General features: G+C 36.0%; 1 protein-coding gene across 2 annotated transcripts in view; it reads right to left on the reverse strand.

Moving 5' to 3' along the window:
* The window catches only part of LOC131425877 (probable serine/threonine-protein kinase yakA), a 218,795-nt gene that overhangs the window by 182,439 nt on the left and 8,972 nt on the right, over positions 1 to 27,384 (reverse strand). The window contains exon 2 of one of the 2 annotated variants that reach the window (XM_058588132.1): positions 14,614 to 14,757. The exons of the other annotated variant lie outside the window; for it this stretch is intronic. The gene's annotated coding sequence lies outside the window, so the exon portion shown is untranslated. The remainder of the gene's footprint in view (positions 1 to 14,613; positions 14,758 to 27,384) is intronic. 2 annotated transcript variants of the gene reach the window in all.

A 27,384-nucleotide genomic window follows, 5' to 3' on the forward strand; every position in this document is an offset into this window, starting at 1 on the left:
GTAGAGGCTTTAAGCACTACTGGCAACAAATTTGTAAGCCTCCTTTAAGTGTTAATAAAATGAATTTTTGATCCTGAATGGTGTGTTTATAATGTTTAGAAATTACAAACAAAATTAATTGACTAGATTTTTAATTACTGATGATTCAGTAATTTGTTTTTTTTTTTCATTTTTTCGTTTTACTGGATTGCCGAATATTCAACGAACGTTTCACTGAGCAAACAGTAAATCTTATGCTGGCGATTTCGGCAATATTTGACGTTTGTCAAATTTGAGGGTGCCGAGACGCTCAGTTATTTTATTTTTGCCGAGATGATTGCTGATTACTCGGCTGTGCGAATCTCGGCATTTTTTTGCCGAGACTCAGCTAAAAAATTTAAGTGTGTGTGCCGTTCGATTTAATACTGAACTGAATTCACAGACTAACATACATGACACTATGAGTAAATTCTTCTAAAAATGAATTTTCGAGGGACACTAACTCCACCTATATTGAACTGCGCGAACTGTTTATTATCGGTACACCCCTTGTGTTATGTAAACGTTTTTTTTACTAGTTGGTTCCCCCCCGTTTGTCAGTACAGACCAGCTGCTTGCAGGGATGCCTGATTTTATTAGGCTTTGTATAATATTTGAAAATAAATGGTCGCAATTAATTATGGGATTACGTTTTTAGTATATTTAACTTTTTTAGCGATGTTTGAGGGCAAAAATTTATTTTTCCTAAAGTTGTTCAGTAAAATGATTTTTTAGGTAAGTGAAATCGATTATTGGATTGTGGTTTTTACATAGGTGAAATATTTAATTTTTTTAGTTAGTTTTTCGTACGGACTGTTTAAAAAGTTTATTATCGGGCCCGACGTAAAATGAACTTGTAGCGATCTAGGCTATAGTGGATTGTGTTAGTAATTTTCATCCGAAATTATGTGGCAGCAGAAAAGAAGCAAGTAAATATCGTAACAAAACATAGGTTCGGTTTTGTATTGCGTTAGAGGGTGAGAAGTAGGCACCATTCTGTATTTAGTTTTGACAATATTTTTTAAATCTGTATACCGCATGGACGTATAGAAATCAGTACATTACAGACATCTGTATGAATGGCAACTCTGTTCGTAAATAAAAAATTAAACACAGTCTAGATGACAGACTGGATGTTTTTTGATAGGCTAACGTGGCGCCATCATGACATATGCGTGTACTGTCCCAACTAAAGGAATATTCGAAATGACCGTTAAAATGATTGAAGAATCCAATTTGAGTGTCCTGTCTGTTAGTCTGTGCTGAGGGAGTTTTAGATACCCGGAAAAGTATCATTGTAAATTTATGCCAAACAAGTTAAAATGAAGCGAATGTTTATCATTCCGATTTAGGCTGAAAAAAACCGTTCGTACTAAACAGCTAAATAAAAATACGCGATCCCAGTAACAAAAATGGCACCTGCTTCTACAAATGGTTATAACGACTTTCAGACTTATCTCTCGCATAGTAACCTAAAAACTGGTTCGTAAAACTCAAATTTAGAGTAAGAGTTACTCAGTAATGAAGAGTAATTAATTTTAAGCAATTCTTATGGAGATACACAACGTCGACGTCACGGAACATTTTGACATTTCGAATTCCTAAAATAATCTGATACTGGCATTTTCTGATGAAAACAAATCGATCTCATTTGCAGTTGGGGTAGTAAATGAACAATCGTAAAGCCTAATTTTGACACGAGAGGGGGTTTCTGTTATGTCTTTTTCGAATTGTATGGGATTCGTCAGAGTGATCCATATTGGTATATAATTCAATTATTCCGAATTATGCAATCGAATGTGGTGCGATTGTACTACCTGTGCTACAAATACGGATGAGATTCCATCGAAATGTTCATAAAATCTGTATAAAATGTTCAAAACGACAAATGTAACAATGAGAGATTCTCTTTCTTTACTTTCTCTTTTGATTATTACGAAATATTCCAGTACTTTTTCGGTAATTTCTTCAGTGCAGATTGAAAGATGATAGCTTTAGTTATTATTATCGGTAAATAATTGGAGAGAAGGATTGCTAGGAGTACCGTAATAATCGAAAGAGAAAGTAACAAAGAGAATCTCTCATTGTTACATTTGTCGTTTTGAACATTTTATACAGAAATGTGTTACTATCAAATATTGATAAAACAAGAAAGGGTTATAATTCTGTCAAACTTTTAACTTAAAAAGTAAAGCCCAATCTCTTGTTCAATTCAACTTCTAGAGAATTAAAAAAAAATCCACCTTTTGCTTCCTTTAATGGAATGTGTAGAGATGTCGTAATATCGATCGATTAATCGAATAATCGAGTAAAGGCACAGTTAATCGAATGAAATTTAATCGATTGAATTCTTTCCGATAATCGCAGTAATCGATTAATTTCCTACGATCATTGGTTCGATTAGTATTGTGAATTTCAGCTTAGCATAGAATGCGACGGAATCGTCGCAGAATTGCGAAATAATGAGCGTCAGAATCACAAATACCAAGTTGCAGATTTTATGTGAATTTGATGAATTTTCTTTTTTAGTTAACTATGCAGTTTTGAAGACTTTTTAGAGGTTTTCAAAGTTTTTTCAGACAGTCATCTAATCTAGATCGATTAGAAAAAAATCGTCTGGTGAACCAAGCGTAATTACAGATTCAACATGCAATTTTCTATTACAACAAGAAATTTTTATTAGTTCATTTGAAGCCTCAATGAGTATATGTATCTGTCAAAGATGACTTTAATTTTAAAGGAGATATACAATTTTTTTATGGTAGTATATTTTTTAGTTAAAATCGAAAGTGTTTCAAGTAAAGCAGTAGGTGAACACAAAGATTTCGATTAATACACATTTAAAAATTATGTTTGTGACTTGGGGTCTCGAAGAGGATGAATTGATGCGAATGACAGGTTCGCTTCCTTTGCGGCATTCTGTCGCTTTTTGGCGCATCGCAGTCTTTGCTAACCGCCAGTGAAAATTACAATACAACAAAATGAAATAAATGACTCCAGTTTCACTTATGTTCATTATAATCTTCTCAATCGTATTCCTCAAATTTGGTTTCGTTTCATTTTGTCAATGAGTTGAGAGGTTTAACGGATGCCATGTGCACAGATTTTCATTGTACACAGTTACACAGTTTACTATTAAAACGATGAGAATAGTAAATTAGGTTTGCTACATAGGATATCATTCGCAACAAACAAACAAATTGTTTATTGTTTCGCGTGATTTTTTGTTTTTCTTAGTTTGTTCTTGTTTGAAAGAGCCATATTTTGATTAAAAGCTATTATATACTTATTTACTAGTTTATATTACTAGTTTTTGAGTTTATATACCTCAAATTGATTTATTGATTTCTAGTAATCTTAGTGTACGAGTACCGAGAGCTAAATTAAGTAATTTAAACTTCATTCAGAAAAAAACAGTATAATGAAAACGATGAAACGGTTAGTTGCTCATCAAACATCAAATCAAAAGATTCAAACTCGAATGTTATTACTTCAATCGAGGACATGGTTGCTCCAAATAAATTGTGCTTATTACAAAAATATGTCGTGTTTGTTTTAAAGTCACTAAGCACCCTGCCACTTACTTGAAGATCTGTTATGTACTGGCTGAGTGTATATCATAACAGTAATTGAAGAAGAAAAGTTCTCTCTTTCGTTTGGTCGTTAAAAATGTGCTCTATTTTGAATAGTTCGCCTGCATTTCTTCAAAGAAAATTTTGCCATGTGACTTATTGGTGTTTATAAAAACGAGACCAATATTTGATTAAAAATTAGAATATCTTTTCATTCTAATTACTAGGCATTTGTTTAATTTTTGTGCGTGAAATAAGTAAGTTGTTTCGAAAACAATCTGGCACCACTTGAAACAACAAATCGACTTGAACAAAATTTACAATCGAACGTAGAACTAATTTCACCTGACCCGCCATCTATGTTTCATTATTTGAACCTTTCTTAAGATTGATTTTTTCTTATATAATTTCAATTATTTTGTAGAATTCTAGGACTTGTTATAAGAACTGTTTATTTTAAAATGTAAGAAAATTTATTTTCTTTCGTTTCGTGTAATCATTTTTGTTTTTATAAGATGATATGTTGATCAATATCGAGATCCGGAATTAGTTCTTAGTAAAAAAACTATTCCTCATCATAATATCGCATATTCGCTTAGGTTTGCGCATCTGTGCGATCTTTCAAGTAATATTTTATAATGTACGCAACGAATAAAATCATTCCAAGTTATCAACATAACCTTTTCTCGCATGCTAAGATCAGATCTGAAAATATGCATGGTTTAAAACAGAATCTTGGGTGCTGCTACAATAACATAGGTAGAAATTGATTTTTCTCACACTAAAATTAACTTTTCGCTTGAAAAAATGACGTTGTATGTAAGTCATAAAGGATTTTACAATTCCCTTGTATTTTGACAGCTAATATTGCAATCATCATCCTCGCACACGTACGCATCTAGCAGTGAAACACAACGTTAGATCGCCCATCAAATTTAGTCATGCTTAATCGCAAGCTAATCGATTAATCGAGTAATTCTGTACGATTAGTCAAGCAAATCGATTAGTTTGAAAAGTTGTATTCGATTATTTACTAATCGAGTATTTCAAAAAACGCGACATCCCTAGGAATCAATCTTCGTTCACATCCATTTTTACGAATCCCTCGTGCTAGAACTAACTACGGTTATAATGAACCGTTTCTCAGTATGTGTCGTTTATTTAACAGTTGCTCGCAGGTCTTTGATTTTCATCTCTCGCGTAATGCGATGAAACGCTTCTTCAACGATTCCTTAACTATCCAGTAAATAATTGTTCACCATCTTCATTGGAAACTAATCAGATTCGCCGAAACTAGCCTGTTCGTCCTCCCTCTCATTTTCTCCGTCTTCCACCATCTTTTTGTTCACTAATTAGATCTACATGCCGGTTCTAACCCCGTCGTTCGTCCACGCTCACTCATTGCTCCCTCAACTAACCTTCTTCTTCCATCTTTATATCCACTTTTCTCTTCTATCCCGCCTTTCAAGGAAGCTGCTCTGTAATGCTGTAATATTGTGTCATCAACTAGTTATATAGTTAGTGGTTTAGCTTTAACTGTTAGTTTTAATTGTTAGTTTTAAACGCAAATGTATCTGTTGGATCATTGTAATCTGTTGATACAAAAGATGAGGAGGTTTTATGCCTGCTGGAGAGAGAGATTGCTATATTTCATCTCCATCAAGCTTTTCCCTGCTCCCCAAAATAAACAAATAAACAAATGTGAATTGTTGTGCCTTCCATTTCACTCCTTCTATCAAAGTTCGGATTGAGACAGTTGAGCACCAGAGATGCCAGATATTTTTAGAGGAAATCTGTATTACTCTCTAAAAAAAATCTGTATTTATCTGTATTCACTAATAAAATAAAATTTCAACAATAAAATGATGTTAAAAGATGTTATTCCAACACATTATGGCTGTAGAATGGTAGATTCAATGAGCAATAATTATCTCCATCTGTCTGTTGAAACAGAAAGGTCAAGTTCCACAAAAGGAATGTAATGCCAAGACTTTGCTTCTCGTCACTACAATCAAGTACTAATGGATTGCCCATACGAAAAAGTTTTTATTTTGCTTCTTGGGAAATCCGTATTAAATTAAGAAAATCTGTATCAAATCTGTATTCTGTATGCGTATGTAAAAATCTGTATAATACAGATAAATCTGTATAAATGACATCTCTGCTAAGCACTTACTGTGACGTTTTTGCAGCTCACGACCAGAGATGCCAGATCTGCAGATTTGTCTGTAAATCTGCAGATTTCGGGTATTAGAGATGGGAAATATCGAATAAAATCAGTTATCGATAATATCGATATTTCGCTGCTCAATATCGATATTATCGATAAATATCGATATTTTTACCACCGAAATAAAAATTTATTGAAACAAGAAAGTACATTTGATTGCAAAAATTAATTTAGGTTCACAGCCGAACAAATTAGATTTTCAAAAATTGAAAATTCCCTGGACTCAAACAAGCCGTGTTTCCCGCTGTTGAATTGACTCTTTCGGAGGCAACTGATGTTGTTAAAGTTATCAAATGACGCTGTGCAATAAATTTCAGCTCTTTGCATGCTGTGTAATTTTCCCAATAAGAGAAAATATCTGTTTTCTCTGGAGCTTGCTCAACAAACGCTGCCAACAAAATACTTTACCTTAAGTCATGTTCGTCCTATAGAAGGGTTGCGTGCAGGAAATCAATTTTAGCAGAACCTGTCAGCTTGGAGCGAAATTAATCTTCAGTCCAACAACGCCATCGCATGGCATCACATTCAACATATCATGTCAATTGTATGGGCGCGCAGTGCTGCTATTTTGGCGCGCACAAATTTGACATTTCTATCTCCTAAATAGGATTTGAAACCAAAGTCGAAACATTCATCGCTGAAAAACAGCTGATTGGATTTCCCTTCTTTTAAACATAGCTCAAATATCAAATATTAGATAAAAACTACACGAGCGAAGTAAAAATATGAAATTATAATTTTACTGAACTGGTTGCAATATCGAATATCGATAATTTTTGTCAATGCTATGAATTATCGATATCGTCGATATCGTGGTAATATCGATATTATCGATAAATATCGATAAGTTTCCCATCTTTATCGGGTATAGTGCTGCAGACATTTTTTGTTGTGCAGACTTTTGCAGACTTTTGCAGACTTTGATAAATAGAGTTTTTTGCAGACTTTCGTCCAAATTTACAGACTTTTGAAATTGTCGCGACCTTTTTTTTGCTCGCCAAGTCAGTTTTGTGTGTCATACTTAATAGAGAAATTGCTGCCAGCAAGGCATGCTTGCTGACTGCAGACATTTACAGACTTTTGAATCCCTGTCCGCATATATTTGAAATTTTTACCTGGTTTTTCTCTGCTCACGACTTTCGATTCACCTACGAATCAATCTTACTGGCAGTGACTGTGACCAACAACAATTTTGCCTACTTATGCTGTGAACCATTTCGCGGTTAATTTTAACTTTTGGTTAAAATCTGACACTCGAGTGGTTATTTGGTGTCGAGTAGTTAAATTTGACTAAAACTGTGGCCCATTTCAAAATTTGACGGACGGAAAGTTATTTGGGTTTATTTTCCACTGGAAATAATTTCAACTAAAGTATTAGTATTAGAATTTTCATTGTGAAATTTTTTTCAGTGTTGAAAAATAACTATCGATCTGTCAAAAATAACCATGCTCTCGAGCAGGGTTATTTTTGACAACATCAAATTAACCACTCGAGTGCCAGATTTGAACCAAAAGTTAAAATTAACCGCGAAATGGTTCACAGCCTTAGTGTGCAGGTTGTTCAGGTTTTTGTTGTTGCTACAGGACAATTATAAATCATTTACTTTCCGATAGGGGATGTCCCTCTTTATCATTAATCGATTACTCACCAAATACGGAGACTAATAATCATGTTCAGTCATTCTACCGGTCGTAGTATGACGATATCCGTGCTTTTGCTTGTTCGTGTTAACCGAACTCGAATTTACACCACCACCAGCACCATATCAATCTTCATCAAACTACTGATCCATGAAGCACACGTGGTCACAGTTATAAGTTTCAGGATCATAAGTTGCTGCAAGATGAGCGCTTGAATGCTCCAATCGCTATTCAAACATCACGCTGGTGATTCTTTCGCTTCGATTAACTCTAAATTAGATATAATTTATTAGCTCTGTAATAAGGTTATGAGTTTCCGCATACGACAGCGTACAGATGATGGATGATACAGTGTGTAAACTTGTATGATAGTATTGCTCTTTTGTAACTCTTAGAATGATTTCCATCAAATGTATTACACATCAACAGATTTCGATAACTACCTTCACAACTGAACCAATATCATATTTGATTGTGGTTGATCCGTCAAATTTTTCCTTAGCGTTCGGAGCACCCGAAGTTTTCATACCAATGCTTGGTCGAGGTTTTTACGCCTTTGGAATAGATCGTTTCTTTTTGTTTGCTGTGTGAATAACAATCCACCGAAACTACCCACCGCTTTTGTGCCGAATGGAAACGCATGGTATTTGACAAAAGAAAATGATTTCATTTTACCATGGAATCAGTGGGCTAATTGAAGCACGATAGTAATTTCGAGTTTCTTGGTAAATTTGGAGCAAAAGTAAATTTGTTACATGAAAGCACAGAAAACAAACACACAGGCTCACATATGAACTGTGTTCAGCGTGACGAACACTTACAGATGTCACCGCGATCGACACTATTTTGGGAGCAGCATTCATATCGCGACGCATGCACTTAATGCTAAATTTTTGTTTAGCTGTTGGTTAAAATGACAAATTTATTTATATTATATTCCGATCGAATTCTCGTGTGCTTGCTGTGCTCGCTTATATGAATGATTCTCCCTTTTTGTGAAATGAGTACGGCAACATTTCAATCGATTCCGAACCCATCGAACATAAAATTTTGCAAAAATAATGAAATGTCCCCATTTCATGCATAATTGAAACACCACTTTTCGGAAACGATTCTCCGGACACGTGATCCATTTTTTTCTGGACCACCTGAAACAGAAGTGGGTACTCGCTTCAAATTCCGATGAAGCAAATAACGGGGTCGTGAACAAATTAACCTCTTTTCCAATGGAGGGAGGAAGTTGGCAGACTTTATGACTGTTTGCTCGAGTGCTGCTCAATGCTCACTGAGTACAGCAATAAAAGGAAAGAAACAGTGCAAAACTCTTTGTCAAAGACCAAGAGTACCTATATGTGATTATGATTGCTGATGAGTAATAAAATCCCACTCGCAATTTTTTTTTTCTATTCCTATGAAGACTTCATCGTTCAGCACAAATAGCAGTGCTGAGCGGAAGTTGAAGCCTCCTTCGGTTGATAAGTTGTCGTCGTCAGCAGGACGTGCATATCGTGAGCTTTTAAGTTCGCACCGGCTGCTTTGACCTATGTTTTTGCTTCATTCGCTCGGTTCGACACACGCTAGCCTGCTTGTGGCGAAGGAAAAAAAATATACACACCCACACATCCACAAGAAAGGAATGTTTGATCATCTCAAGTAGCTATACGTTACTAAGCGACTCTAGGCCAAACCGACCGGCACTCGAACGGAACCGGGTAAATATATTTAAATAGTTGCTGGAACGCCTGAGGTTTGACAGTTTGACTAACGAAATTCCATCCCGTCTCAAGAATTCCCTGTGGGAATATAAGTATAAATACAGAATGCTTTTTTTCTGAGAAAATTTTTTCAATTAAAAACAAAATCAATTTATCGCTGCCTCTCGATGTTGAAAAATTTCATTTCACGGTTAAAGCTATTGTTCCTTAATCAGAAGCACTGACTGACCAGGAATATACGTAATTTGAATTGCTAAAGGTAGGCCACAGCCAACATTATCACGAAACAATTTTTAATTATTATCCAATAAAGGCACCGATCAAAGCCGGGTAGCTTTCTGAGTGGATGAAAAATTTACATCGGAATTGACCTAGAAAAGTGATTGGGTAAGATACTTTAAAACCAGCCATCATATTTTCCGCAATGATGAAAACAACGAAGAAGTATGTAAACATAATTAAAAGTTTGTTGATACTAAATATCTGTGATTTGTTGAAACAAAGTTGGTTTTTATATGGTTGATGTGTTGTATTTTTCCATTTTGTTTACTTTGCTCTCACTGACTTGCTAGCTTTGAAAGCCCCGAACGCCCGAGATGTTGGCTACACCGCCCTGCTATGGAAGCTGGTTCCTGAAACCGACGCATTTTGTTTTGGTGGCGTTGTTGTCAACGATATGTTAAGCTACGTTCATACCATTCCGAAGCGCACAGGATTTAATTATACAAATTCGGTCTTATACTGAAAATCATAAAATTTTCAATCCTGAGCAGAGAAATCAAAAGTCCTAAAAATCTAATCGGCAAACGTTGGGTAATATCATTTTATTGTCTAGTATATGTTGTAAAAAAAGTGTTTAGTTGCACTTATATCGAAGAAATAGACAGGAAAGTGAAGCAAAGTCCTGGCATTACATTCCGTTGGTGGAATTTGGCCTTTCTGTTTCAGCAGACTTCGCAGCCGATTCTTAATGTACAGAATCATTGCATGGCTAGTACTATGGATCCTACTGACATCAAGAATCCTTCCAGGTCGGGGCTCGAACATACGACAACTGGCTTGTAAGACCAGCGTCCTATGCATTGAACCACCAACCCGAGCTCAGCTCAACTCAGAAATAGAAGTGATATCTTAAAAATTATCTCTGAATTCATCAGAGTCATTCTACACGGGCAAAATTATGATTCTAGAAATGAGCAAATCGAGTCATGATTTGGGAAATCTACTGTATTTTCATATTATGATAATACACCATGATTGAAAGTTCTCGGATCATGATCCATTTGGACTGATTTCGGTAAAAGTTGAGCATTTCAAATTTCGCATGGATGAATAATCGAAAATAAAAACATGAACATGAACTTACAACATTGAGATGTTCAGTAGCTGATTGGGATAACATGTCTTTATCCCTAGTTTGTTTAATCAATTCTTCCATGCTTGTTACCCGTAATTCAAGCCGACGACATTTTTGCAAAAGAATACGAATATTTCGCAAAAGAATAAGAATATATTTATCCCTACTCTTCACGAGCTCTGGAACCTTTGCAATCGCTTCTTCCGCGGATATGTTCGCTTTCTCAACATCTTATAATTTTGCGTCTACACAAAACCTTCGAAATATTTATATTAATGAGATTTTAATTTCAATACTTTACAAAAACTACAAACTTTTTAAAGCATTGAGACTTGTTACTTGAGTCATCACCGTAGCTAGGGAATAAAAGCTCGAGCTGTTCTCTGCAAATGTTCTCTAACGATTAGTAAGCGCTAAATGTTATTATCGACTTAAAACATACGTTTCACAAGGATTCGTTTTAGCAAAAAACACTGGTATCAAACCTTTGATCAAACGTAGTTTATTTCCAACTACATATATTTATTCCGGTCTGAAGTGCCTCACATAAATCCTTTGTATTGAAGCATTTTGTATTGTTTGGCCCGTAAATATTTGAATGGTGGTTAACCATTTTTTCAACTCGCTTTTATCAGAAGGAAACCTAGCGAAATTTATGATATTATCACTAATTTTCCTCCAGAAACCGAGGAAGAACCGATTTTTTAATAATTACCTCGGGCGGAAATTCCATCTTTTGACTAAGGCTTCGAAAAATGTTCATCGCAACTGGTAATAACACATTTCATTTCAGAAATTATTTAAACTTTAATTTCACTTTCAGCAATACTTTTAATTCACTGATGTTAAATACCCTTATCACTTGAAACTCAATTTTACCACTCTATCACTGAGAATTCAAACAAGAGGAAACAAAATGCGACGCGTATCGTGCGCATCCGATATTACACTGCTGCCAAAAGTTAATTTCAACCCAATATAAATATTACTCTAGTCTAGTATTCTCTGCAAAACAAGTAATTTGACCTCTTTTTGAGTAAGAAAAAAGTGGTTTGATACAGTTTGATTATATTCCATCGAAATCATTTCCTTATGATGGTGCAACCGCATGAAGAAAGATGTGAACACTGCTTAAACACAGCATTTGACAGCGAACTAGAACCAAAAGAACCAAAAAGTTCGGCTTCAAGCCAATTGTATGCAGATGACAATCGCACCACCGGGGTGGTTGGCTACGATAGCACTGACTAGAGCGCCTTATTGTTGCCACCAGGCTGTTTAAAACATCTTGATTGAGGTGTACATTAGGTTTTTTACCGTCACTGCTAACCTCAATCAATTGAACACATTTTGACAGTTCAGCAGTACTGTTTGTAAACATAGATTTTTTTGTTTGTCTGTTGACAAATTGGATGAGACCATTTACAGTCCATATCGCCTAAATAGAGTTTTAAAACAATTGTTCACGATTGGATACGGGTTGTTTTTGAGATTTATTAAATTAAAGTCACTAGTTGCAAAATGTAAAGATGATTGTTTGAGATGTGTTCTTCGATTTTTGTTTAAGCTTGTTTGTAAACAGTACCGCTGAACTGTCAAGGATGAATTCATGTTCGTTTGTGACGTCACGATAAAAAAATCTAATATCTAGGATGCCAAGTCATTTTTTGTAATAAATCTGTGTTCGATAAAAAACAGTCTGCGCGAAATCTGTGTATATTTCCCATAGGAATAGTTTGGAAATATTCCCACAATGTCTCAAAGACGAACTGAGTAATAAATTCTCACTCGACCGCAAGGATGCCAGGTCATTTTTTCAAAAATCTATGATCAAGCCAAAAAAAATTGTCACACGTTTCTCGTAATTTATTTCAAATCAGCACAACATACCTGTAGAATACTACTACTTCATGTGGAATAACAGCGAATTTTCTTTCTACATGAAGATAACACCCAATTTCCACACTATTTTTGTAGGAGTAAAAACAACAACAAACCGTTCCTGCAAACTGAACGATTATTTCGTGCAGTATGTCGTTCAACAAACGCTCAACGACCAACAAAATATAATCGCTTGCTGAGTGGGTCACTTAAGATAGATTTTCGAACCAACCGGTTGGGGGCGAAAATTCATTCGCCGTCGGTTTTGCAATTAGGTTTTGCACGATGACGACACAAATGAACTACCGATGAATCAAGTTCATCTTTGACAGTTGCCGTGTACTTGTTTTGTTTTGCGACTGCAAGTTAAAAATTGAAAAAATGACGGAAAAGTGCCTATTAAAAACGTATTCCACAGTGAAAATAACTAAAAAGATTGTCCTGTATGTGTTTCCAGCATCAAGGAGCAATATATGTATGAATCTGTTGAGTGTGAGGCGACTTGCAATTTTTACATTCGAACGATGAACTTCTGATGAACTTTTAAACTGTAAAGAAGTACACGTCGACTGTCAAAAAAAGTTCATTCTGTTCATTTTTGTGAGGTTATGTCATGTTCGTGCAAAACCTAATGGGGTCCGAATTCATCTGGCATTTTATATAACAACTGCGTATTCACGCAATACAATACAATCCTAATTGACTAGATTCATATTATTATTCATTCGTTATAGCGTTGGCTAATTGGTCAATAATCTTTTACAAGTACCAGAGACGCTAGGGTTTTTTTTTTCAAAACCAACGACATGCGACGTTCCCAAGCGGTCTCTCATACAAGTACTACTCGCACCCGATGTTTCTTAAGGAGTAAGACACTTTGCAAGCGTATGATGAGTAATGTCAATAATGTATGCGTAAAACAAATTCCTGCGCTTTTTTTCTGATTTCTATCAATAAATCTTCTGCATATGGTTGAAAAATAAACAAATCAACACATTTGATTGGCAACGAACACATTCTCATATAGATTTTCTCTTGCAGAAATTATTGCGAAGATTTACGTACCTTGTATTAGTAATCCCTCAAAATATAAACCTTTAATTCGAAAACACGCGAAAGGCAATGGATATGAGCAATACCAGAAATGCTTAGCAGATCATCAGGCTCGACCTTCTCCGATTTGGATGAAACTTTGCACATGGCTTCAGTATGGCAAACCATAAGTTTTGAACCGATGGATACTCATGTATATGTAATAATTGTAGATATAGCAAGCAAATAAACAATTCATGGAAATATAAATAAAGGTGTTATAATTCAATATCCAAGTATCTCAAGAACATCTACTTTTAGAAGAAAGGATATCATAAACAAATTTATTGCCTTTAACCTGTAGAATAATATTCTACTGTTTAAATGATTATCTTTCAACGAGAACTTGAAATTTCGAATATATCTGTAAATTGTTTTAGCTGTAACTTCTTCATTTTTCAAAAGGCATGGATGGGATAGCCATCAATCTGTAGGTTTTAATAAATTTCAATCATTTTCACCTTCAACGTACAAATATACCGTTCGTATGTTTGAGGCGAAAGTGATTTATACTTTAGAAGGGATAACGCAATGGTATTCGATATAATGAACGACTATGGGCTACAATCGTCAGTCTATACCGTGCAAAATAATTGCTAATGTCAACTTTGTTCTCAAACCATATTTGTTAAACAGATCCCGAAGCATCTCCCTTACACTGCCGAGTGCCCACGATATTTTTAACTCGGTGAGAAGTGAAAACTGGATGTTTTCGGGCCTCTGGCCATGGGAAAATATAAACTGGGGCTCTGCATACTGCTGCTGTAATCGTTCCAATTATATAGCGGTATGCAGAAGGCACTTACTTTCCGTTTCTCTTCCCACCTACAAAAATAGGACATACAAAATTAATGAATGCTTGAGTGCAAATACGCGAGCTTGTAATGGAGTTCAAATACGACGGAATGCGAAGCGCCGTGTTTTCACTGAAGCACCCCTTTATGAAACGGAACTGCCGTGGCTCGGATCGGATTCATTCTAGCAGCCGAACAAAGCAGAACTTTCTCGAGAATACATTCATTGTAGTCGCAATCAATCGACCGTTTCGAAAGTATAGCAGAAAAATAGTGAAAACAGGGAACATGCAGACATAGAAATATTACTTACGTAGATAGATAATCAAACACAGTACAGCACGATTCAGACGGTCCGTCTACTACCGTCACAGTCAACCTCCGTCATCGTCAAAATGAGTTGGAAGCAGAGATGCCAGGTAAAAATTTGAAATATCTGCAGACAGGGTCTGTAAATCTGAAAAAAAAAAATCTGCAGTTAGCAAGTATGTCTTGCTGGCAGCAATTTCTCACTGACTTGGCGAGCAAAAAAAAAGGTCGCGGAAATTTCAAAAGTCTGTAAATATAGACGAAAAACTGAGAATTTCAAAAGTCTGCAAAAGTCTGCACAACCAAAAATGTCTGCAGCACTATACCTCAAATCTGCAGATTTACAGACAAATCTGCAGACCTGGCTTCTCTGGTTGGAAGACATTCACACACAACGTCACCGTCACGGAACGTCTTGACAGCCGGTAACGTATGAACGCTGACGTTCCGAACGACGCAGAAGTTTGAGTCGGGATTAAAAAAAAACATGATCATAATAAGGATTCGTCGTCTCGGTTAAGATAACACCAGTTTGAGTACAGTCTAGTTCCTATATTGTCAATTATTTTCTTTTCTAGTGGAATGGATTTTACTTTTACTGACTATCAACAATAAGCTGAAAGTGTCACAAGACCAAACCGGAATTCGTACTACACGTCCAACACTCCGCAGTTCTATCCGTGTTCCCATAGTAAATATATAATTTTCTGTCTAAAAATTTCAATGTCTGAGCCATCCTTCAAATTCAATTCTCTCAAAGTCATAGTTTCGGTGAGCAAACAGAACAGCATCAACGACTAGAAGTTAAAATTAAGATAATTCCAATCTAATGAATATAATTTCAGATTAACTGAACAATTAATTCGATACGGAAAGCCACGCAACCACAGCGAAAATCCAGTCCCGGTACCGTAGCAAGCAGAGGGTGAAAGTTTAGTGCCAGATGATTGAGTTCAAATTATGCACCGGACAAGTAACAAATAAAGATCCTAGGATCAAACCACAACCTATAGCATAACCTTTCATGCATCGCGTGGTTTGGTGGAGTAAATTTGATTGATTACCTATCATTTCCATATACAACGGTTCACAAGCAAAAAGACGAGAAGGAGGAAAAAATCTATTTCAGAGGATTTCCTTACCAATACGTGCATGCTATCAATCCTTTGGTTGAGTACGTACGGCAAGGAATAATTTTATTTTGGATGAGTGTGCAATTTTGGCTGTAATGCGCAGTGTAGGTAATAATAAGATGCTGAGGGTTAATCGGTTTCCGATAGGTGCCGCTCGTGTCAAAAGAGAATTGGGAAAATTGAGCCTTGAATGTACTCAAGGAGGGAGCGTTTTGCTCGGGCTGAAATAACGCGTTTTTTTTTTGAGAACGGCTAACAAGCCACCTGTCAACTTCCACTTTCGAAAGCAATTGCAAGCGAGCTATGAAAGATAGAGTATTAAATTTAACGAATTTAATCAAAACGAATCAGTGATAATCAGAGATGCCGAGTAAAAATTTTAAATATCTTCTAGCAGGATTGAAAAAGTCCGTAAACTCGAAAAAAATTTTTGCGTACTCGAGTACTCTATGAAGAATGGAGCACATTAGCGGGATTAGCGAGAGAAAAAAAAAACCGTGTCGATTTTGAAAGTCTGCAAATTTTGACGAATGTCAGCGAAAATATCTATTTTCAAAAGTTTGCAACAAAAACATGGTGTACGCTCTGCACGACCTACGGCCAGAGATGCCATTAATACAGATTTATCTGTATTATACAGATTTTCACATGCGCATACAGACCTAATACAGAGTACAGATTGACCTAAAGTTAATACAGATTTAGATTTATACAGATTTTACAAAAAGTAAGAAATAAAATAAACTTCTCCGTCTGAGCTACTAATTAATTGATTGTAGTGATGAGGTGAATTTGATTAACCAACGGACAAATCACAAATTAAAATGGAAATATTTTTTGCAAACATTTGATGATGAACCAAGTAATGAACACTGAAATACATTTATATTACAATTTGAACTGGTATTCAAAGAAGTCATGACATCATGAAACTTTATTGTCGGACTGAGAGTTGTATGACCTGACTTGACGTTGCATATTGGACGTTAAAATTCCATGTCAACTTATGAAGTCTACATTTTTTAAACTGGATAAATATATGGAATTACAATTCAATTGTTGATAAAAAAAAACCTATTTCATTTCATCGTTGAATATTCCTGTGAGAGCGGTAATGACTTACAAAGATATGAAGAACAAATGCTCATTGAATCTACCCTTATCTATTGGAATCAAAATTTTATTGTAGAAATTTCATATGAATAATGAATACAGATTTTCTGTGAAAATGTCTGGCATCTCTCCGAACTCCGATGTCTCGCTCAGAGTTACCATATTCACAGATTTTTTTAAACCACAGATTTTTTGCCTATTTTGCTAAAAATATTCTGTGTCACAGAGCACAGATTTTATCAAAATTCACAGATTCTGACAGATTTTTATGAATATTTCATAAAAATGGCAGATTTCCAAAATGTTTTTCACACATTATGATTGAAAATATGCAACACAGATTCTTCAAGTTGAAACAAAGATTTGAGAATGGTACCTCTGGTCTCGCTATCGACTGACCTAGATATTTGTAGTGTCATTTCTGTAGATTGATATTTTCCTCGAAAACTCCAGCGGTGCAAAGCTGGGAACGACCTGATTTTATTCGCCAGATAAACAGTTCCGTCGTTTTCCGTATAAAATACTAATTTCCGCAATATTCAAATTTCCGTAGATTTTATGTTCGGATCCGTAGAAAAACTCCGAGTCTGACACCGCTGCGACTGACGCGTCACTGCAATGTTGGGAAACCATTTCGTTAGTGCAGTGCTTCCAGAGTTATTGACAGCTAATAATGCGAGTGGAACGATGCTGATATTATCAAGTCATGCATGCATACACCCCACAATTTTTACCAATGTTCCCATCAGACGGTTAAAATGATGTTTTGACAGTAGACAGTTCAGGAAACTCTTCCCTTCAATAGGATTTAGGAAGGTTGATACTCGTTAAAAAATTAACGTGGGCTATCTAACTTAACTATCGGAGATTCCCTCTAGATACTAGTATTATTATTCATAATAATGAATACATCCACGAAGTAAAATCTGGTCCTTTCGGAAGAAAAAGTCTGGCAAAATCTGACATCAAGAGAATCAAGATCTCGTGCATATTAACTGGAAGCCTCACACAGACGTAAAGTTTGATTCTACTTTAGCGAAACTTTGTAATTATGCTGTAGCGCGATGTCTTTACCGGCTTTTTTTCGTTTTTTTCTACCTATTTGACGATTTTGAACCATTTATTTCGAGTTTATTCAAATGAAACTGAGAAATCAGGCATTTCATATGCAGAAGACGCAGAAAATCTGATGAAATCTACAAAATTTGTCAGAAGATCTGGTTTGTTAGAGAAATCTGACAAATGCCAGATAAATCTGTAACATTGGCAACACTGCCTGAAACGTCAAACATCATTGTTAGATGTTTAAATAAGCGAATATTAAAATAACTTGAAAATATTTAGGCATATTAGTATTACAACATTTGAAATACAAGTAAGGCTATTCAAGTCACCAAGAATACATGAACTATATTATGTATTACAGTAAAATAAGATCTGTTATAATTACAATTGTTGGGAATTCGCGATAAAGTGATGTTAGCTTAAATGAAAGTTCTCATTCTCATTGAATTAATAAAACTCATCAGCACATGTTTCCAAAAGCGAAAAACTATAGTCGCAAGCAGCGTCCAACAATATGAACGATCATCGCGAATCGAGTTTTGACCACAGAGAACAGACATCCGAGTAGAGATTACAATTTGTGTAAGAACTTTAACGGTTGATTTAAAAAGCAATCGCCAGAAAGCGATTCTCCTCTAGAGGCGCTTCGAGTAGCCCAATAATCTCTCGCGTCCAAAGTCGTGTGCAACGGTGATTTTAAACGGATTTTTACTTGCTTTTTACTATTTGCTTTTTTGAAAAAGTTTGTACTAGCATGGATGTCTGTTCTCTGTGTTTTAACGTTAATCCCGGCATGAATATTAGTTCCAAAGCAAAGTCTTGGCATTAAATTCGAGTTGTTAAAATTGGCCTTTCTGTTTACAGCCGATTCTTAGCGTGCATAATCATTGCATGGCTAGTACTACCAAATACAAATTATAATACGGAGTACTCCGACAAATTTTCAAGGACACATTTTGCATCGTGCGGTACATTGTCATGATACACTGTCAGAGTGACAATGTACTTTAACGAATTTCCTATAAAACTAGCAACACTGAAGGGTAAGAACAAGTTCACTATAGTTACTGTTTATTATAGTGAAAAATATGTAAACATACTACTTACATATTTTGATCCTTAGGAAAACTATGGAGCGAAATTTCGGACGACCCTGTTCGTGTGTCACATCCCTCTACTAAGCAACTTCTCACCATTTCGAAAGCTTCTCGGTTTATTAGCCGGCGATATTTAGACTGATTGTTGCAGTTTAATACAGTAACGATAAACAAACAAGTTTGTTTTGCACCAGAGCAACTAGCATAAAGCGCTATTCGCACTAGGCCGTGACGTATCCGGAACGGGACTTGACCGGATCCCGTCCGTGTTACACACTTAAAACCATTTCTTAAGCTCGGCATAATAAAATGCCGAAACTGATCAGCAACACGTAAATTTGCTGATTGCTCAGTAATCAATACGCATGTTTCAGAGCTTCGTTAAATGCATTCACTGATATTTCGGTAAAATGCTCCACTTTGCCGAAATTTGGCATAATTGCTTGCTGAATTTATCAGTAAACAACAGATATGCCGACATCAGCAGAGACGTTTGCCGAGATTTCGGAATATGCGTTAGCTGTTGCCGAGATCCAGCACGACAGCTGTCATTTATTGCCGCGTTACATTTTCGCTTCGCATTGTGCAATTATTTTCTAATGAAATTCTCGAGTGAAAAAATGGATAATCTTCGAAGAAGCGTGGAACCACTTGCAAGTAAAAATATTGAATAAATATAGTGACATGTTTCGCTTTATAAAAAGCGACTTTATCAGAGCACTCGCGATTATGAGGGAAAAACACCCAAGACGGGGCTCAAAGCGTCTTCGAGACAAAACTTTGGGGGATATGCGACAAAATAACCCAATGCATGGAATAATTCAATAGATCAAAGTAAGTTTATTTTTTGAACAATACCGTATATGCATCATTGAATATTGAACATTTTTGTAAGCCAAAAATCAATATATATTTTTATTTTCATATTTCCAGCTCGACTCAAGGTGGCCGGTTCTGGAAACGCCGCTTTTTATTTATGCTACATGTTTTCTGGTAGGCTTTAAGCACTATTGGCAACAAATTTGTAAGCCTCCTTTAAGTGTTAATAAAATGAATTTTTTATCCTGAATGGCGTGTTTATAATGTTGAGAAAATACAAACAAAATTAATTGACTAGATTTTTAAATACTGATGATTCGGTAATTTATTTTTTTCATTTTTTCGTTTTATTGGATTGCCGAATATTCAGAGAACGTTTCACTGAGCAAACAGTAAATCTTATGCTGACGATTTCGGCAATATTTGACGTTTGTCAAATTTTAGGATGCCGAGACGCTCAGTACTTTTATTTTTGCCGAGATGATTGCTGATTACTCGGCTGTGCGAATCTCGGCATTTTTTTGTCGAGACTCAGCTAAAAAATTTAAGTGTGTACGCTTCAAAATTGTTTAATGCAGCTCCATGTGAATATTCTCACTAGACCGTGTCGTACCCGTGTCTGTATCGACACACGTCCGAAGCACGGTCAAAGCATGCGTTGACTCAAAAACACTATTGGCAGGTACTTGAATTGTCACATGCTTTCCATCCAAGGCTCCAAGACAGCGGGAAATTCCACAAAAATGGTTAGCAATCTTCTTTCACATATCTTCTGTTGGTTTCGGTAGTGCATCGTCGATTAATTTTTCGGTAATTACACGACATATCTCGTGAACAATCTGGTAGACAGCCCCAAGTCTGTAACTAAATGCTATGGTTTTTTGCGTGTCTCCTGTTGCTAAATATCTGAAATCATGAGACGAACATAAACTATAAGCCATCTCAACGATCGTTATTCAATTTTTGGTTGGAGTTTTCTTCACATTTACAATGAAATCTTTTAAACAAATTAATGAAAATACCTTAAACAAACTGCCAGCTTCTCGGGAGTCACTGCTAATAGGAATGTAGTGTCATGCTTTTAAAGACACGGATGAATTTTACTCAACAGCGAGGCTTCTGACATTCGGAAATATTCCACAGGCTTCTGACATTCGGAAATATTCCTTCATCTAGTCATTCACAAGCTGCTTATATAAGGTGGTGAATTCACCCTCAACTGCTCTTTTTCGCCAAAGTTCTTGCGTCCAAATCTTCTTTCTTTTTTTTTAAGCTGCTGATTATCTTCGTCATTCAGAGCAATTGCAATTCTGGCCAATTCTTCGTTGTAAAAATGTGCCATTTTCGTGAGGAACAGAAGCACATCAAATGCAACGATTGTGTATGTTACTAATAGCAACGGTTGCGACACGGAAAGTGCACGGTATGATGAGAATATTTAACAAACAAATCCCGGCATGTTGTGGTTCCGTTCCGGATACGTCACGGCCTAGTGTGGATAGCGCTTAAAGCGTTGCCAGAAACGATCTCCTTTCACATTTTCACACTATCGCAACGAAAGGGAGATATTTGCTAGGCTTACTTGTTCATACTGTGAACCAAACATTGGCGATTCGTTTATATGGGACTTAGGGGCTTGTTAGACCAGCGCCCCTTGCTATTCGATTTGTTTTATTAAATTCGTTTCATGCGAATCTCAGCTGTATAGTGGCCTTTACACGAGACAATATTATTGTCAATACAAGGAATATTACAAACATTTTTGATCGTGTAGTGTGACCTGTTATTCTTTGGTCACAATGTTGTTCTTTTGGTCACTGAGTCCAGCTTGTATATATATGGCAAATTTTGTAATATTTATGTTTATATTAATTGTCAGTAAATGTCTAAGTAGAATTTAAATGTCAATCGCGTTTCTACTCCGTGTTTACACGTTTGAGTCACGTTTAAGTTCTGCTTAATAGCCTAGGTTGGTGTCAAAAGTAGGGTTTTGTTCAATTATTTATTCTATTTATTTATTTATTTATTTATTTATTTATTTATTTATCTATATATTTATTTATTCATTTACATTTATTTACTACATATTCATTATTAAATTATATATTATATTCAAAAGTATTTATTTATTTATTTATATTCATCAATTTATGTATGTATCTTTGTTATTGTTCAATTCATATATCAAATCATATCACATATTAAATAATATTTAGAAAAAGGAAACAAGTATAGTAGGTACAAATATTAATCAAGACACCAACCAGAAAACGATAATACATTGTAACCGTCATCTGTCTACACACTGTCATCGTCGTCATCATCGCAGCATAAAATGCGGGGTGGCATGCTTTGAAGGCGGCGGTGGGATTGGGATGGAAAATGGACAGCAAGCCGATAAAACCGCGGGAAAACCCTTAAGCAAGAGCAGATATTATTCTGATCCGGACGAGTGAAGGTCGCAGCCGAGAGTCACACGCCAAAAGTGACAACGCGTTTCAGTTCGAAAAGTTTAAACTTGATCCAAAGGGATCACAATCCGTTTCGTGATAGAAATATTTTTCTAAGTGGATCCAAAGGGATCAGTATTTCGTGCCGAAGGTGCCCCACGAATATTTGATACGGGAAAAGTGCGATAGACAAAGTTGACCGGTTGAATTTGTTTGCCTTTAACCCGACGTGTGTGGCTTTGCGGTGAAACGAAAAATAGTGCGCGCAGTATCACTCTCCGGAACATAGGCCTTCGCTACAAACAGGCCGAGTTGCTGATTTCTTTGGAATTGCTGTCCCATCGCCCCGAAGTCAGTGCCGTCCCGCTCGTCGTCGCCAGGAACCATCAAGTCGACCAACGATCATCACGGCCGCAACGGAGTGTTGAGAAGAAGTTATCGACGAATAAACTTGCGCAAGTAGTAAAAAGTTTAATATTCAATTGTTTTTTTTTTATTACAAAATATAGTGCCTAAGATTAAAATTGTGCGGTCTTTTTATATGCAAGCTGTGTCGTCCATTTTGTTTTATTTGTTACTTGTTTCCGCCGAAACGATTTACTCAGTGGCCACAGGTTGGGAAGAAAGTCCGCCCAAATATAGTGAAGTGAAGATTCTCCAGGAGACCAACAAGGTAAGCGACCCTGAACTGGTGGTTCGGTGCTGAAAAACAGCCACCAGTAGTGTGATACAAAACGATACGTAACAGTAGAGGAAACCGCATCGGATTTCCGAAAATATTTCCAAAATTCAAAACTGCTTATCAATCTGACAATACTTTCGCTCCTGACAGGAAACTGTTTAATATGTGCAATGAACTCTTGTCTTAATATTTCAATATTCAGTTGCAATTCTTAAAGTTACAAACGCTTGATTTTTGGTTTTCGAAAAATGCGGACTCAAGTTACCAAGCCAAGATCTGTCCGATTGAGCCGCTTCGGAACACTCGTGTCAGCTTCAGTACATTTCCGGATAATCAGTCTGTTCTCTAGCGTGTAATAATGGATACAGGTTTCGTCAACAGTTACCAACCTACACCAAAAGTCCAATCGAATCTGCATCATCATAGCCAAACATGCTTCCGGGGTTCCCCCGCCTTCGTCTTTTTAGTTCTGAGTAGTCATCCGCGGCATCCAGCATGCTGCTTTTCGGCTCGAATAAAGGCCTATATTGTAAGAGCTTTTGGATTACTGAACAATCGTGTTGCCGATCTAATTCGATATTTCACTACGCGGAGCTCGAGAATCGATGTTTTAAGTGGTAGTCATATACAGGGAAAAGAATAGATTCTAAAGGTTTTGTGGTCCCTCAGGTCAGGATAACTTTCGGACCCTATATTCGAAGTTGAGAATCGGGTTGTTTTATTACTTTACCCATAACCCATAAAAATTTACTGAAGCGTTGAAGCACTCAAACCGAAAATTCTTCAATATGTCAGTTCATCTTTCAAACCGCTTTCAAGAGTTCTTCTGCATTGGACCCAATAAAACTAGTGTAAAATCCCCTGGCTGTTTACAAATCAGTCATCTATAAACAAACAACCGTAAACCGTTAATTTCTACTTCAATGTGTTAGATTTTCAAATTACCACAGTGCAAACAAGCCCTAATCATCACCCATAATGTCATAACACATCTCTTATAATTGAGTCCCATTAAAAGCAGTATCGTGCCGCCGTAACTAACCGAACCGAACGGGAAATAAATTCCGCATAACCGAAGGGGACAGCAGTCTATGATAATGATTTAATAACTCCACTAAGCTACATTAATATTACTCGGAAAATCCATCCGTTTTTCATTCTGCCATGATTGCCAGTGAATAGAGACGAGGTGGTCACAAGCGGGTGCGCGGAAAGCGGAAAATGGAACTTTTATTATCAGCTCAATCTGTTCCATTTCCCAGCTTGGTCAGGCCTTCGGCCTCCGCATGTTAACCTACGTGTGTAGTGGGCGGGATAAATGGCGAAATGGCTTTTTCGACTTTTTTTTCTAAATCGACATAACATTGTAGTTCAGTCGCGAGATACTCGTGCGATAAGCCTCGAATTTTATCTGTTTTTTTTTTGCGCGAAAACCATCACAAAGCGCGAGCATTTCATTGTGTGCCCTCGCAATGACCTATCACTGTCGATGCGCAAGTACTTTGTCAAAATAAATAGGGGTCCTGAATTCGCCCAAGGACAACATTGTTTTTACCACCGGAGAGATTAACTACTAGACTGAACATTTTGCCGATATCAACCATATGGTATTCGGTAGCAGATAAAGCGAACGGCTACGGCCTATCTATTCATTTACGCCGCTACATTTTGACTACAATAGTAAGGTAACCGGACGCTTTGTCATCTCAGATTTACTAGTTCACCCCTACTTTGTATTTCGATCGAATGTGAAAATTTTCATTCTGTGATTCGATCGAGTGATACTTTTATATGGAAAACTATTTCAAAGATTTAAAGCTGTCGTCAAAATGGGATAGGCTATCTCTGAACAATACACGGCGGAAAAGGACAAGAAGAACTTTGGTGCATTCGTCACTAAAACAAAAGTATTTCACATATTTTACCCTGTTTTTTTGTTGAGGTTAGGACCAAAGTGAAACTACTATTTTCGCTTTCATAATCAGTAAACTCATGCGGTAATGGAAGTAATGAGAATACCATTAGTACAATTACCCTAAATGGTTTATCACACCTTAGGTAAACATACGCGATACCAAGAATAGCAATCTGCTGGTTGGTTAAACTAAAGATAAAAGCTTCAGTGTGTTTGATGTCACTATTTATCACTAGTTATAACCTCATATTTTTTATGACAAACAATCAGCTTTGTAATCGAATCTCAAGCATCGCCAAATTCATCGTGCTTGTTGAATTAGAATTTGATTTTCATTAGATCACTATCATGGCAAACTTTAAGTTGTTTTTTCCCTTGCGATATGCGAAAGACGTAAATAGGCGTGTTTATGGAATTGGACAAATCGTTGGCTTTTGTGCAACGAATCTTATAGTAGAGTGCAATACACATCTGTCAAATTTGATGCCAGATTTCTTACGTTTAACTCCTATTACTCACTGAAAAAGGCCTACTGCGTCACATATATGCATGAACCCAACATCCATGAGTCTTCGGTTCTCCTTTTTCAAGCGGCCCTTACACTAGACAATACTATTGTCAATACAAGGAGTATTGATCGTGTAATGGAAACTTCATTGGATTGACGAAAATATTGTCAAAAAATCAAAACTGCTCATCAATCCGACAATATTTTCTCTCCAGAGAAGAAACTGTCAAATATGTGCAATGAACTCTTCTCTCAATGTTTCAATGTTCAGTTGCAATATTTGAAGCTTCAGACGCTTGATTTGTTCGAAAAATGCGGACTCAAGTTACCGAGTCAATTGGATTGACGGTATTGACAATACTTTGGATTGACAATAATATTATTATACTATCAAATCTTCAATTATTATTAATCCTCAATTTTCATTTAAAATCATGAGCTCGTGATAATTTCAATCTTGAGAATCACACTGTTTAGCCTTTCCCATATATAGAGATATGCAATCACTGTGGTTTAAATTTTTCATCAAAAATCGAAAATGTCTACAAGATACTAAGATTTGATTCCGTTGTTCGGTAATTTTTTCAACGAAAACTTTCGGTAACCAATAGAAATAACCGATATTTCGGTACATGGATTTTTATTTTACAAAAATTAAGCAAATTTTAACCGGGTATAATTCATACGGTAAATCAGAACAGTCGTCGAGTACGGTAAAAATCGTACCGTCCGTATGGTAAAATTATCTTCCAATAATCCCAAGTAACAATTCGAACGCCTTATGGTTTTGATTATAATTAATAGGAGTTTTGTAATTGAATTTTCAATCACAAACTGTTTTATGACAACTATAATAAGTGTCTCTTTTGACAAGTAATATCATAGTTTTTAAAGCTTCTATAAAAACCTTTACCTAGACTAACATGCTGCACTAAACATAAAACAATTTGTACTAGAATAAAACCATGCAAACGCTTTTAATATTGCTTTCAAACATTTTATTTAAAACGTTATTATCAGTTAAATTCTTTTATAAATCTAGTTTTGCGTGTGTGCGTGTTCATTGGATGACAGTTTCATTTAGAGCAAATTTGAGGGTTCTAAAGTACATTTATGACACATTTGTTGTGGGCTATTTGATTTATTGCTTCTTAGGTTAAGTGTAATTTGCATAAATGCAAGTTTCATGGCCGCCATTATGATGTCCTATAACGTAGAATTTATTGACATCAAATAAACTTCGAAATGCATGCAAAAACGAGGAAATATGATGGACTTTCATGATTCATTTTCAGAATGTATGCACAAGTTTTAACGCCACGACATAGTTTTATACAAAACTGACGATAAATCACAAAAAATAATTTTCACGCAGCATTTATTTCAAGGCGATTAGTTACAATTCTTATGTTTATCCATACATTCACTATAAAAGTTAAAGCGCATGAAATTTTTACGTTCGGAAAAAGCCTCAAACTCGTAATTAAAATCTCATATATTCTTACTGATTGCATTCAAAGCAGACATGACACACACATAGCCAACAAAACTATTATCAAAACGACAGTTTATTCATAGCGGAATTCATTCCATCCGAGTAAATTCAATGTTGATCGTAAAGCTGGTTTCAAAGTTTTCTTGAATTTGGTTTTTTTTTAGGTTTATGCTGATTCTTCACTTTGCTTCATAAACCTGTAAATACCGATTGTCGTAAAAACTAACTGTCGAAAAATGATTACAATTTTCAGTAAGTGTCTGTTTATTAACCAAACGAAAAGAAATCTTGAAGGGTTTGTCGAATGGATTGAGGTACAAGCGCACAAGTTTTCAAAACATTAGAACTATTCAAAGCTTTTAGTTTACTTACAGGCAGAAAATAATTTCATATCACTATGTCCACTTGCTGCCAACACATATCGTTCGAGGGTAATTTCTGATGGACTCGACTGGTAGTGCAGTGTTCTTCTTCCGGACAACCGGAACATGAATTCGA

This window comes from Malaya genurostris, chromosome 1 (genome assembly GCF_030247185.1).
Source record: "Malaya genurostris strain Urasoe2022 chromosome 1, Malgen_1.1, whole genome shotgun sequence".
Lineage (NCBI taxonomy): Eukaryota > Metazoa > Arthropoda > Insecta > Diptera > Culicidae > Malaya > Malaya genurostris.